At 45.6% G+C, this 15,028-nt stretch overlaps 2 non-coding genes across 2 annotated transcripts; one reads left to right on the top strand and one right to left on the bottom strand.

The window, feature by feature from the left end:
- Nucleotides 1-4,241: 4,241 nt before the first annotated feature.
- trnac-gca (transfer RNA cysteine (anticodon GCA)) lies at nt 4,242-4,313 on the bottom strand. The gene has a single exon. It is a non-coding gene; the product is annotated as a tRNA-Cys (tRNA).
- A 4,572-nt stretch (nt 4,314-8,885) lies between these two features.
- trnal-caa (transfer RNA leucine (anticodon CAA)) lies at nt 8,886-8,999 on the top strand. The gene is made up of 2 exons: nt 8,886-8,923; nt 8,965-8,999. It is a non-coding gene; the product is annotated as a tRNA-Leu (tRNA).
- The last annotated feature ends 6,029 nt before the right edge of the window (nt 9,000-15,028 follow it).

The following is a 15,028-nucleotide window of genomic DNA, read 5'->3' as shown; positions in this document are numbered from 1 at the left end:
GGTTTCTCCGAACACCACCACACCCACCTAATCGCCTCCATAGGCACCTCCACCCCGCACTTCCTACCGTCAACCACACGCCACTTCCTCCCTAGACGCTCGCTAACCGGTCTCTCGAAACGTCCCCCATATCCTGCAATCGCTCCATAGCACCTCAATCACCCCCACATCTTACGACCGTTACTAATCGCATTTCCGAGCCTCCACCCTTACTTTAGCCTCAACCCTTTTCTCTCCCGGAACAGACATTTATCACTACCTACCGCTCTCACTCTCAGCCTTCTCCTCCTTGTCCCGTAGTGAATGCTCCTCTCTCCACAGTGAACATTAATGACCCTGAGTCCCACACACCCACCCGCCCCGTCCTCCATCCCTGGTGTTATTGTCTCCGAGTGAGACGGGTTCGGTGACTGGCCCCGTGGTGATTTACAACCCTGGGACTGGAGGTGGAGGAGCGTGGGAAAACAGTCTGCTCCGGAATGGGGGAGGCCCTGTCCGTTAACCGGCTAATATTCACCTAAACTCTGCCCACACCGACCAACGCTCCAGACCAGAGTACTCGCACGGCAGGTGATATCATCATTACGGGAGATTGTTTAGCCCGAAGGGCCCTTGAGATAAATCCGACTGGGGACATTCTCCATGTCGGTGTGCCCCTGCATTCCCACACCCCCACATCCCAGCCGGCTTCACCAGCATGTGGTAGTTGCCTCAGTGTGGCTCGGCGTTGGCAGGGAATGTTTCAGCAACTGCATTGTCTGCTCTGGGACTAGGCTGCTCTATGCGCTCGGTGGGGCTCCACAGACCTTCCAAAGGCTCGCCGGTACCGAATACAGCGAGTTTCTGTCAAGAGACGGAGACCAGTTTAATGCAAACAGCGTCAGCTTTATTGAGTTATGCAGTTGGATGCAGTAACGGTTGTACTACGGCGGGGTGGCGATCAGCGGATAATCTACAGTCAGTACCGATACCAGAGAATGCGAACACCGGAAAACTTTAACCCTTTCCCATAATCAGAGCACAGGAGAATTATTGTAGTTACATCGAGACAGCGGCAGATCACATCGCACACCCGCTGCCCGTTCTGCCCGGTGTGTGCACTGCTCCAGTGCCGACAACCCGGGCGGTGAGACAGAAGTGCCCAGTGGCCGCCATCTTCCCCATCTTCCCCGAGGAAACCCAAACATCCCTTAAAACCCCAAGCGTCAACCTGCGTGACTTAATGTTTTTAACGTGTTCCGGATCTCACACTTGCACCAGGAATGCAAAAGACCCGGGAGCAGGACACATCTGTCTGTTCCCGACATGGGCACTGCTTTCTCAGGGCTGCTTCCCTTATCAACGCGGTCCGATGTTCCTGGGTCAGTGGAGGACCATGGTGGCCGGAAGTCCGAGAACTGGGCTTCTAATCTAGCCACATTGCGGTTACTGTGAGAGTGGGTTATGATCCCTCACGTGTTGGTTACAGGTTGCCGAGGCCAGGCTGGGTGAACTGGCCAGTGCCGTGATTACTGAATAGCGGTATGGGAACACGTTGTTAGTGGAGAGCGTGCCGAAAGCGGTGATTGATACGAAGCAAGGCGGGCGATCCAGGGTTCGTCCTCACATGTGTGGGCAATCCATTTCGCCAGTGGCAGCGGACCAGACCTCGTTACTGAAAGGTGAAACAGAGAGAGGTGAGGAGAACTTTCCTCAGTGCAACCGCTGTCCCTTTATTGACGGGATTGTTTTGGTCAGCAGAGAACCGATCTGAGAAAGCGGCAGTGCTTGGCCGGGTGAGTGTGGAGAGCCTGCGGCACAGATGCTCTGGGCAACGCATTCCTACAGTTAGAGAGCATGGAATCTACGATCAGAAAAGGTTAAAATATCGCTAGGAAGGAGATTAAATACCCATGGCGTTTCCCACATATGTGGGAACTGAAGGATTACGTGTGTCACGACAGGACCGATCAGGAATAACTGAGGAAACATGGGCCTGGTTTCGGAGAGGTAGGAAAGGTCCTTAATGAATACTTTCTCTCAGTATTCACGATTGAGAAAGATCTTGACAAATGTGAGCAAACTAGAACAGGCTGATATGCCTGAACAGGTCGACGTTAAGTAGGATGATTGCACGCAGCATAAGGAATAAAATGGACGATCTGAAAATTCAGCTGCAGATTGGCAAACATGACGTTGTGGCTATCTCTGAAACTCGGCTAAAGGATGGCTGCCATCGGGAGCTAAACGTCCAAGGATATACGATGTATCGGAAAGATAGGTTAGTAGGCAGAAGGGGTGCTGTGGCTCTGTGTATAAGAAATAATATTAAATCATTGGAAAGAGGTGACATAGGATTGGAAGGTGTAGAGTCTCCACGGGTTGAGTTAAGAAATGGCAAGGGTAAAGGGGCCCTAATGGCAGTTATATACAGGCCTCCAAACAGCCTGTTGGTTTACCAATTACAGCAGGAGATAGAAGATGCGCGTCAGAAAGGCAATGTCATGATAATCATTGGAAATATTAACATGAAAGCGGATTGGGAAAAGCACGTCACTACTGGACCACAAGAGAGAGAATTTGCAGAATGTTTAAGGGATGGCTTTTTACAACAGCTTGTTGTTCAGCCCACTATCGGATCGGCTGTGCTGGTTTGGGTGTTGTGCAATGATCGGAGCTGGTAAGAGAGCTCAAGGTTAAAGGACCCTGAGGGAACAGAAATCACATTATTATCAAGTTCACAATGATATTTGAGAGGGAAAAATAAAATCCAATGTGTCGGTATGTCAGTGGAATAAAGGAAATTACAATGGCATGGGAGGGTAACTGGCCGAAGTTGACTGGAAAGGGACATCTGCAGGAAATAAAAATAAGAATACATTTTCAAAGGGAGGAAGGACACTACCGTGGCTGACAAGTGTAGTCATAGCCGAAGTAAAAGCAAAAGAGGGGGCGTAAAAGGAAACCACAGCTATTGGAAAGATAAAACAATGGGGAGGTTTTAAGAACCTGCAGAATTAAACAAAGAAGGTCATTTGGAAGGAAACGATGAATTACAAGAGGAAGCTGGTGACTAATATCCATGAAGATACTAATAGCTGTTTTAAGTACATTAAGGGTAAAAGAGAGTCGAGGGTAGATATAGGATTGATAGAAAATGACGCGGGAGATATTGCAATGAGAGATGCAGAGATGACAAAGGAACTGAATGCGTATTTTGCATCAGTGTTCACAGTGGAAGGCGTCTGCAGTATACCGGACATTCAGGAGCGCCAGGGAAGTGAAGTTTGTGCAGGAAAGATTACGACTGAGAAGGTGCTCAGGAAGCTACCTGCTCCTGGACCTGATGGAATGCACCCTCGGGTTCTGACGAATGTAGCGGGTGAGATTAACCATATAATCATATAACAATTACAGCACTGAAACAGGCCATCCGGGCCCTTCTAACCGGTGCCGAACGGTTACTCTCACCTCGTCCCACCGAACTGCACTCAGCCAATAACCCTCCATTCCTTTCCTGTCCATATACCTATCCATTTTTTTTTAAAGGACAATATCTAATCTGCCTCTACCACTTCTACTGGAAGCACGATCTACACAGTTGCCACTCTTTGAGTAAAGAAGATCCCCCTCGTGTTACCCCTAAACTTTTGCCCTTAACTCTCAACTCATGTCCTCTTGGTTGAATCTCCCCTAATCTCAATGGAAAAAGCCCATCCTCGTCAACTCTATCTATCCCCCTCATAATTTTAAATACCTCTATCAAGGCCTCCCTCAACCTTCTGCGCTCCACAAATAAAGACCTAACTTGTTCAACCTTTCTCGGTAACATAGGCGCTGAAACACAGGTAACATTCTAGTAAATCCCCTCTGTACTCTCTCTATTTTGTTGACATCTTTCCTATAATTCGGTGACCAGAACTGTACACAATACTCCAAATTTGGCCTCACCAATGTCTTGTACAATTTTAGCATTACATCCTAATTCTCAATATGCTCAATTCTTTAATTTATAAAGGCCAGCATACCAAAAGCTTTCTTCACCAACCTATCCACATGAGATTCCACCGTCAGGGAACTATGCATCATTATTCCTAGATCACTTTGTTCTACTGCATTCCTCAGTGTCCTACCATTTACCATGTGTGGCCTATTTTGATCAGTCCAAGCAAAATTTAGCACCTCACACTTAGCTCAATTAAACTTCAATAAATGAAGTTACAATCTATATCATCGCTGTGGTCACTTTTTTTTATTTTTGAAGGGGGCACCTGGATTTGAACCAGGGACCTCTTGATCTGCAGTCAAATGCTCTACCACTGAGCTATACCCCCACATTTTTAATGCTACAGATTGTGGAGGCATTAACGATAACCTTTCAAGAATCCATAGATTCTGGCGTACCAGATGACAGAAAAATTGCAAACGTTATTTCACAATTTAAGAAGGCCTGTTAGCCAGTTATCAGTGGTTGGGAAGTTGTCGGAATCGATGTTAGGGATGAGATTACGGAGTACCCGCAGGCACATGACAAGATAGGACAAAGCCTGTATAGTTTTCTGAAAGGAAACTCCTGCGCGACTGGTCTGGGTGCCGGTTACCACTGGTGATTCACCGGTGCAGCATAAGTGAGGAGCGGGTAGTGTCGAGGAAACAGAGGGCTTGCAGAGCGACTTAGATCATTTAGGGGAATAGGCAAAGAAGTGGAAAATGAAATACAATGTTGGAAATTATATGGCCATGCATTTTGTAGGAAAAAATAAACGTGCATACAATTATTTGGATGGAGAGAGAATTCAAAATACAGAGATCAATGGACTTGGGATTTATTGGGCAATATACCCTGAAGGTTAGCCTCCAAGTTGAAACGTTTCTGAGGACGTCGAATGCACCGTTGGCATTACTTTCTCGATGTATAGTATATAAGAGCAGGGATGTGATGTTGAGGCTCTATAAGGCACTCGTGAGACCACATTAGAGTATTGTGTGCAATTTGAGGCTCTTATTTTAGAAAAGGTATACTGCTATTGGAGATGGTTCAGTGAAGATTCACCTCAATGATTCGAGAAATGAAAGGGTTACCGTATGAGGAACATTTGGCAGCTCTGGGGTTGTATTCCATGGAGCTCAGGAGAATGAGCCGGATATCATATAAACATTCCGAATTTTAAAATGTCTAAACAGATCAGATATGGCGAAGTTATTTCCCATTGTAGGGCATTCTAGGACAAGAGGGCACAACTTCAGGATTGAAGGACGTCCATTTAGAACTGAGATGAGAAGAAATTTGTTTCGTCAGAGGGTGGTAAATCTGTGGAATTTGTTGGCACGAGCGGCTGTGGAGGCCAGGCCACTCGGTGTATTTATGTCAGGGATAGATGGGTTGTTGATTAGGCAAGGCCTCAGAGGTTATGGGGTGAACAGACAGCGTCGTGAGAATGATGGATGTTTGGGATCAGTCCATGATTGACTGGCGAAGCAGACTGAATAGGCCGTATGGCCTACTTTTTTCTTATATCTTAAAGTCTTAATACAAGATTTCAAAACCAACATAAAAAACAAAAGAGCAATTGAGTAATAAAAAGTACAATTGAGCAATATAAGTTGGAGGTTGGAGTACTGGAAAGGCATTATGAAGGTAAAGATAGAGTACGAAAGTAAGCTGACTAACAATATTAGCAAAGTTACCAAAATTTTCCTCTGATACATAAAGTAAGAAAAGTAGCGAGATTGAACATCGGATCGTTGACAGCACTGCTGGAGATGTAGCACTGTGGGACCTTGAAATATCGGACGAACTAAATAGTATTTTGCATCAGTCTTCAGTCTGGAAAACACCAGCCGCGTGATGGAAGTTATAGGTGTCAGGGGTATGAAGTGTGTGAAGTTACCATGACCGGAGAGAAGGTAAGTGTCTAACTCGTGTCTGAAGGAAGACTGGAGGGACCAGATGCTGTACACCCCAGAGTTTAAAAAGCGTTGGCTGAAGACATGGTGGGTTATTAGTGATGATCTTGCAACAACCACTCGGTTCTAGAATTTTTTCGGAAGAGTGGAAAATTGCAAATATCACTTCACACTTCCAGCATGGAGAGTCAGAAGACACGAAAAATCTAAAAAACAGGAAGATTCTAAGCCGCTCATTCTGACCACAGCGGATGAGAAGGTGTTGGCGTCAATCATTAAGGATGAAGTCTCAGACATGATGAAGTAGACCAGAGACAGCATGGTTCCGTCAAGGGAAAATTTGGCCTCAAAAATCTGTTGGAATCACTTGAAGACATAACAATCCGGCCGAGTTAGGCTCATTTGGTGTCCTCTACACCATACAGTCTCCCTCAGAGGTCTATGTGTCTTTAGTGAAAACAGCAGCCAAATCATAGTGAGGGACCTCGTCCGTCTCCTGCGGCATCGGGACCGAGGTGCCAAAACATCATTACTCTTGAAAACCAAGGTTATTCACTCTTGTTGTCTCTATCTTTATTTCTGAAAGGCCCATACGAGCTTTCTACGCTCCAATTTTCATTTCTCAACACGTCCCATGCCCCAGAAAACATCCTGCCTCAATCGGCAACAGATAAATGTGTTTCAATACCGTCCAAATTGACCTTCCCCAATGGAAAATCTCAACGCACGGACTAGAACGATCTTTTTACCATATTTACAATGAAACCAATGGCATTGTGATCACCAGTTACGAAGTGTTCGTTAAATCAAGCTTCTATCGCTTGTCCTGTTTCATTTACTTCACGATAGCAGATCAAGTATCGAGCACGCTCTCGTTGGTTCATCAACGCACAAAAGAAAAAAAATACCCTGAACGATCACCTACCCATCTTGTCCTTTACAAGTGTGGAATTAACATTCAACGTGCGGAATGTTAAAAACACCTACTCTCACAACCGTAATGCTCCTGCAATACACAGCGATTTCTCCACAAAGTTGGCCGTCTAAATACTCTTGACCATTGGGTGGTCAGTAATCTATCCCCATTAACGTGATCATACCTTTCCTTGTTTACGGTTTCACCCATTGCGCGTCTGTCCGTGCCTTTGAGCGCGTTAAACGACCCCGCGGAGGAGGGGGACCTGGATTAGCCGAATTCAGCATCTGCACTGACGGAAGACAGCCGAGAATTTTCCCTGACCATTAACTCTACTCTCCTCCTTTAGTCCATCCCGCTCTGTCACTTCTGAAGCAAAGGAACTCCGAAATACTGAACTGCCGGACCAGACTCTCCTGCAACCCAGTATCATTATCGGCTGAGATACCATGATTCCAGGTTTTGATCCAAGCAGTGAGTTCACCGGCTTATTCTCAGATACTTCTACCACTGAAACATACGCACCTCAGGCCACCAGTCGGACCTTGCTCAATGATTGCATTCCTGACGTTGTGTGAGATCTTATCAACATGTCTGCACAATTTCTGCATTAGCTGTTCTGGCACCCTGGTTCCAATTACCCTGTAAATGTAGTTTAAGCTTCATCATGCAGCGCTAGCTAACTTTCCGACACGATATTACTACACTTCCAGTTCACACACAAACCGTCTTTATCCACAGGTCTCAGCTTCCCTGGAAAAGAGATCCGTACTCGAAAAATCCTATGGCCTGTCTCCTATACCAAACCCTTAGCCACGTGATAATCTGTATCATATTTCCATTTCTCGCCTCATTAGGACGCGCCACGTGTCGCTGTCACAACCCCGAAGATCCTGCCCTCCTCCTCAGCACCTAACTCTCTGAATCTCCATTGCATAAAGTCGTCACTCCGATGTCATTGGTACCTAAACGGACCACAACCGCTGCCTGCTCACGCTCCTGCTGAAAAATATTCAAGATTTGATCCAAGTTGACCCTGACCCTGGCACCCGGGAGGTAACATACCATCCAGGAATCTGTCTTCCCCTTACCTTTTGAGTCAGAAAAACAGACTCAGTGCCAGAGGTCCGACCGCTGTGGCTTTTCCCTACCAGGTCATGCAACCACAAACCGCATCCAGATGTTTCTGATGGTGATGGCCATAGGGATAGTCTGCACTGCCTCTTTAAATCCTTTCCTCTTCCTGACTGTCCCACAGTTCCCTATGTCCTGCACCGTGGGTGTATCTACCACTCTATGTGTCCTAGTCCATCACGGCATAGGGTGGATTGTTGCAAGATGCAGCTGTGTGCACTTCTCGCGGGTGTCGTCATCAGGAACTCCGGAGGTATCCCCGCCTCCCACATCCCGCGAGGAGCCTTCAACTTAGACGGTGGCTGTACGCTTGTCCCTGTCTTACTTTAATGTGTTCTGTGCCTTTAACACTGGATCTGAGAACCAGAGCGAATTACGTTCTGTTAAGCGTCCCATCTCTCAGAAAGGCCGCTGCTCTAACGTCCAAAAGACCCTGTTTCCGTCTCCATTCTCAGATTAAACATTGACCTACAAACCTACATTCTGACTGTCATTGAACCTTCGCTTTATTCCAAATTCATCAGATTATTGGGCCCTATAGTCTACTTTCCAACATCCATCTGTAAAGCAGCGTTGCCGGCTATAATTGAACCTCCTGCGTTCAGTTTCTGTTGACATTGTTGCGATCAATTCCCACACAGTTTTTAGATTCAGTCCTGTCTATAAACGTTTATTTCTCCGCTTCCCTAAATGCGAAAGCGATGACTCTTCCAAGCGTTCTCATCCATCTCAACAAACGTCCTTCCCAAATTCTTGCCGAGACGCGTCTCACGAGTCTTCGAATTGTAATATTTTATAGCTTTACTTTACACAGAAGTTGCCTAACCTGAACAAACTGTAACACTCTCGCTTTCATTTCCGATTGGCAGGATGATATATGTGTTTGAGTGGATATGACTTTCCTTACAAATCAGGCATTTATTCCGTTCTCAAACTCACATCAAAAGTTGTCAGGGTGGCCGAGTGGTCTAAGGCGCCAGACTCAAGGGATGAAAGTCCTTCCGACAAACGGGAGTGTTCTGGTCCCAATCTGGGGTCGTGGGTTCGAATCCCACTCCTGACAAAAATTGTCTTTAAGAATTCAATCGAGGCGACGTTGTTTCTGCAAACAAAACCTGGGTTGTTGAGGTGGATTAGAAAAACTGTTGGAGGATAAGATTATGTTTTTGACACTGCTCATCGTATTGCAACAGGTCACCGAACACCGAATTCTGAGTGAGTGATTTATTCAGAAAAACATTTCACGGTGAAGCATCTCGTCCCGAAACGCCGACTGCTTACGCTTTTCCACAGATGCTGCCTGGTCTGCTGAGCTCCTCCTGGCATACTCAGCTATCAATATAGAAAAGTTTCTGAAGTGAAATCATTGGTTGTCAGATTATTCAATGGATGGGCATGTGAGCGTACATTATCACCTGTTGATCAAAGGTCTGATTGCTGATGGGTAGTAACTGTTCTTGAACGTGGTGGTGCGAGTCCTGAGGCTCTTGTACCATCTACCCGATGGCAGCAGCGCAAAAAGAGCATGGCAGGATGGTGACGACCTCTGACGGTGGATGCTGTTTTCCGATTACATCATTTTATGTGGATCTGCTTAATGTTTGGGAGTGCTTTTCCCGTGATAGACTGGGCCGAATTCACTAACTTTTTAAAGATTTTCCTTCAAAGGTACGGTATTTCCGTACCACGTCTTGTTGCAGACAGACAATATACTCTCTACGACACATCTATAGAAGCTCATCAAGGTTTTTGATGTCATGCTGAATCTCCGCAGTCTCCTAAGAAAGTAGAGGAAAGAGTTATACCAACAATTTAAAGTTACTGACGCGCCCCGCCTCTGATCCTCCAAGGAGAACTGGCTCAAGGACCTCTGGTTTTCCCTCTGCTGAGGACAACAATCAGTCCTTGGTCTTGCCGACATAGAGTGGTAGGGTGTTGGCATATCTTGTTTAAAACGATCCCCTCTTAGTTGAATTGTATGCCCTAAGAGGGGATCGTTTAAAGACATGTAAACCCTGGAATGGAGATAACTTCTGCGTACTCTACCATTATCTGTGCCTGAAAATCTAAGAAACTTCTATTAGATTCCCCCTCACCTCTGATGCTCCAGAGAAGAAGAACAAGTTTGCCCAAACTTTCGCTATTGCACAAACCGTCTAATTCAGGTAGCATCTTGGTGATGCTCTTCTGCACACTCTCCGAATCCGCGTCATGCTTTCTCTGGAGGATGGCCTGAACGGAGTGCAGCACAATTCCAGTGCTGTGATGCTGTACGCTCTGATTCCGCACATGCTCGGCAATCTGAGACCCTCTCATCAAAGCAGTCATTCATAATATTCTGAAATACAGATGTTTATCTGGCATGTGGAGAGAGTGCTGCAGGGGATGTCAGGGTGGCCGAGTGGTCTGAGGCGCCAGACTTAAGGCGAGTAAGTCGCTTCCTAGTAAACGCGAGTGTTCTGGTCTCCAACGCGTGGGTTCGAACCCCACTCCTGGCAAATACTCTGTTTTTCACGTGCTATTATTTATAATGCAATCACTGTAATTTTACTGCAGCGATCAAAGCGTAGTCTGTTTGGGAGTATGAGAAAGACGCAATTAAGATAAAGATTTTGTTTTAGTCACAACAGAGAGCAGAACAACGGGTTACATGAGTTTGATGAGAAAAAGGCCTCGTTGAAGAGTGTCTGTGTCACCTTCTTAACCGTGGCTGTTGTTTGGACAGAATGACATTGGGGCCATTCAAACACGTTGTTGGTCTCTATATCGAAACGGCATTTTACATTGTCGTTCTTAAGCGTACATCTGCCGTGGAGCTCCATAACGTGTGTTTAATACCTTTCTGCATTTGGGAATATCGGATTGATCATTCCGGACTGGATTATATTCACTTTCCGTTGTTTAACAGGCCACTCTTCCTTGTTTTGCAATGCAGATATTTTAAGTCGTACAGCATGGAAAATAGCCTGCGGCCCAATTGATTCAAAGTTCAGAGCAGAAAGTAAATTTTGCATCACAGCATATCTATATACATATATCACCATTTGCAGCAATGGGATTGACATTCCTGCGGGCATCCAAGAAACACAATAAAATCCATGAAGGGCCGCACTAACAGGACGGTCAAAACACTCAATGTGTACAATACAGCAATCTGTGCAAAGTCAAGTGAAAGAATAATGATAATAGCAATATTAATTGTTATTTTACACAATAATCCAGGGCGACCATGAAGCTCACTGGAGTTTGTTTAGATTTAACCTCTCTCAGAGACAACCAGATGAATTACACATTGACAGAGGATCGAATATGCACGATTTGAAATTATTCACGTAAAGTTGAAACACTTAATACAGATAGTAAATATGATTTCAAAAGTTATAAAAATAAAATCTGGACAAAATAAGCGTATTAGATTAAACGTCCAGACAGTAGCAATTGAGGTAGCATAATATTTAACAGAACAGCAGGGTACATTACAACTGATAGATGAATACTCTTATTTTATATGTTAATGACTTGGATGCTGGAATTGCTGATCATACAGACAGGTTTGCGGTCCAGATGAAGATTGGTGGAGGTGCAGGAAATCTGGAGGAAGTAGAAAGTCTCCAAAATGACAGAGGAAGATGAGGAAAATGGGCAAAGAAGTGGCAGACATAAAACACAGGCACGAAATGTATGGTGCTGCACTTGAGCAGAAGAAATAAAATGGAAGACTATTTTCTAATCGTAGAGAAAATTGGAAAAATCTGCGGTGCAAAAGGACTCAACGTTGTTCGTCCAGCATTCCCGGAAGGTAAATATGCATGTTGCGAAAGTGGTGAGGAAGGCCAATGCGATGTTGGCGATCATTTCCAGAGGAATGGAGTATGGATGCAGCGATGGAATTTTCAGGGTTTAAAATGCACTGATGAGGCCTTACCTTGAGTACTGTGAGCAGTTTGGAGCCCCTTGTCTGAGACAGGTTGTGTTGTCACTGGAGACGGTTCAGAGGTGGTTTAGAAAATTATTCCCGTGTTGAAAGCTTTGTCATGCGAGAAGCATGTGATGGTTCTGCATCTCTACTCAGGGGAATTCAGGAGAGTGAGTGGTTCGCGCATCAAATCACCCCTTGGACAGTCTCTATCACTCGTGTCACCCAGCTGACTACGGGACCGTCTCTCCCCGTGTCTATCACTCGTGTCTCCCGGCTGCTTAGGCGCTCCTGCTCCATGACAAAACTCAGCTTCCCTCTGTTTCATCAGCTGCGGATGCATGTCAGGAACCCCCGCTGGAACCAATCGGCGAGACCTCTCTCGGAAAGGGATGCCCTCGGTTGCTCTAATACTGTGGCAAGTACGCTTGGAGAAATCAAACTCAGAACTGCCAGTGGAAAAGGCGTCTTCGCGTTCCAACACGTTATCAGTTAATCTCCATTTCCATTCCTCGAACATTTCAGCAAATGTAGGGTTTCCGGTCGCTCTAGTTGCTCCCAGAACGTAACATGACAGGTTTAGACAGGATGCACCTCACAGTTCCTCCTTTCCGCTCATCATCCTACTTAGCAGGAACTTGCACCTTCTAAAAAGCAGCTCTGAACACATGGTGAATGGACAAGGTGTTCAAAAAGTTCTCTCTACTTCTCTCTTTGCTTGCTCCTTGGAACCTTCTCACAAGAATAAAAAGTTCCATCCGTTTCCATAGTCTCAGTTACTCCAACATCTGCTTCCATAAATGCCAGCTTCAACGAAAATTGTATGGGTACTTATCAGTACTAAGCCCCGGAATTCCAAGGGCACTAACAGGCACCAATGGCAAGTACGTGGACACCGATTGTAAATGACACTAGAAGACACTAAGATAAGACAGCACAATACAAACCCTTCGGCGCTCGATTTTGAGCCAAACCATATATTTCTTTCATCCATTTGCCTGTGCAAGAGGCACTTAAATACCCCTAATGTTTTAGCCTCCACCACAATCCCTGGCAAGTCATTCCAGGCACTCACAACCCTCTGTGTAAAAAACAAATACCCCTGATGTCTCCCATAAACCTCTCTCCCTTAAGTTAACTGTGTATGTATGCCCTCTGGTGTTTGCTATTCGTGCCCTGGGAAACAGGTACTGGCTAGCACCTTATCTATGCCTCTCATAATCATGTAGACCTCTATAAAGACCCCTCTCATCCTTCTATGCTCCAAAGAAAAAAGTCCCAGCTCTGCTAACCATGCCTCATAACACTTGTTTTCCAATCCAGGCAATGTCCCTGTGAATCTCCTCTGCACCCTCTCCATAGCTTCCACATCCTTCCTATAATGAGGTGACCAGAATGGAAAACAATACCCTAAGTGTAGTCTCACCAAAGTTTAGTAGAGTTGCAACATGACCTCTCTACTCTTGAAATCAATCCCCCTATTAAAGAAGCCTAGCATCCCATAGGCCTTCTTAATTATTCTATTAATCTGTGCAGCGACCGTGAGGGATGAATGGATTTGAACCCCAATGTCCCTCTGTTCATCCACACTCTTAAGTAACCGACCATTAACCCTGTACTCAGCCTTCTGATTTGTCCTTCTGAAATGCATCACCGCACACTTAATCGGATTGAACTCCATCTGCCACTATTCTGGCCAACTCTGCATCCTGTACATACCCTCTTGTAACCTTCGACAACCTACAGCTCCATCCATAACTCCTCCAATCTTCGTGTTATTCCCAAACTTACTCACCCATCCTCCTGCGTCTTCAGCCAGGTCATTTATACACATCACAAAGAGCAGTGGTCCTAGGACTGATCCTTGCAGCACTCCACTAGTCACCGACCTCCAGGCGGAATACGTTCGTTCCACAACTAACCCCTGCTTTCCTCCGGTAACCATTTTTTTATCCAAACAGCAAGGATCCACTGATCCCATGCCTCATGACTTTCTGGATGAGTCTCTCGCGGGGTACCTTCTCAAATGCCCTGTTAAAATCGATGTAAACGACATCTACCGCCCTACCCTCATCAATTTATTTTGTTACCTCTTCAAAAAACTCAATTGGGCCCGTGAGGCACGATCTTCCCTTCATAAAGCCATGTTGACTATCCTTGAGTAGACTGTACTTCTCCAAATGCTGGTAGATCCTATCCTTAATAATCCTTTCCAATGGTTTGCAGACCACCGACGTAAGACTCACCGGTCTATACCAGGTCTCACCAGGTTTCTCTGTTACCTTTTTTAACAAGGAAACTACATTAGCCGTTTTCCAATCCTTCGGCACCTCCCCTGCAGCCAAAGAGGATTCAAAGTTCATAGCTACTGCTCCAGCGATCTCTTCTCTCACTTGCCACAGCAACCTGGGGTATATCTCGCCTGGACCTGGGGATTTGTGGTTTTTAAGAAGATCCAACACTTCTTCTTCCTTAATCTCCACATTCTCCAGCACACAGGCCTGTTCTATTTCGACCTCACCCTGATCAAGATCCTTTTCACTTATGAATACTGAAGCAAAGTATCCATTTAGTAACTCTCCAACCTCCTGCGCCTCCAGGCACATGTTGACCTCTTTATCCTTTTGCGGCCCCATCTTCATTCTTGTCATCGTTGCTCTTCACATACGCATAGAACACCTTGGGGTTTTCCTTAATCCTAGATGCCAAGGCCTTTTTATGCCCCCTTCAAGCTCTCCTAAATCCTTTCTTAAGCTCCTTCCTAGCTATCCTATATTTCTCATGAGCCTCTCCTGCTTCCTGCTTCTTCTTTCTAACATATGCTTTCTTCTTTCTCTTGACGAGTTGCCTCACATGTTTTGGCAGCCATGGTTCCCTTTTCCTACCACTTTTTCCTTGGCTCAGTGGGACAAACCTATCCTGAACCCAGCACAAGTGTTCCTTAAACTTTCTTCACGTTACTTCTGTGCTTTCACCTTTGAAAATCTGTTTCCAATTTACTCCCGCTAGTTCCCGCCTCATCCCTTCAGTTCGCCATTCCCCAGTTACGCACTTTCCCATTGCCTGTTTTTATCCTTTTCCATAGCAATGCTGAAGCCAAGGGAGTTGAGGTCACTCTCACCAAAATGCTCTGCCACCTGATCAGGTTCATTACCTAGAACTCGATCCAGTATGGC

This window comes from Hemitrygon akajei, unplaced genomic scaffold, assembly GCF_048418815.1.
Source record: "Hemitrygon akajei unplaced genomic scaffold, sHemAka1.3 Scf000109, whole genome shotgun sequence".
Classification (NCBI taxonomy): Eukaryota; Metazoa; Chordata; class Chondrichthyes; order Myliobatiformes; family Dasyatidae; genus Hemitrygon; species Hemitrygon akajei.
The sequence above is the reverse complement of the archived record's forward strand: the minus strand, read 5'-3'. Positions and strand labels throughout refer to the sequence as shown.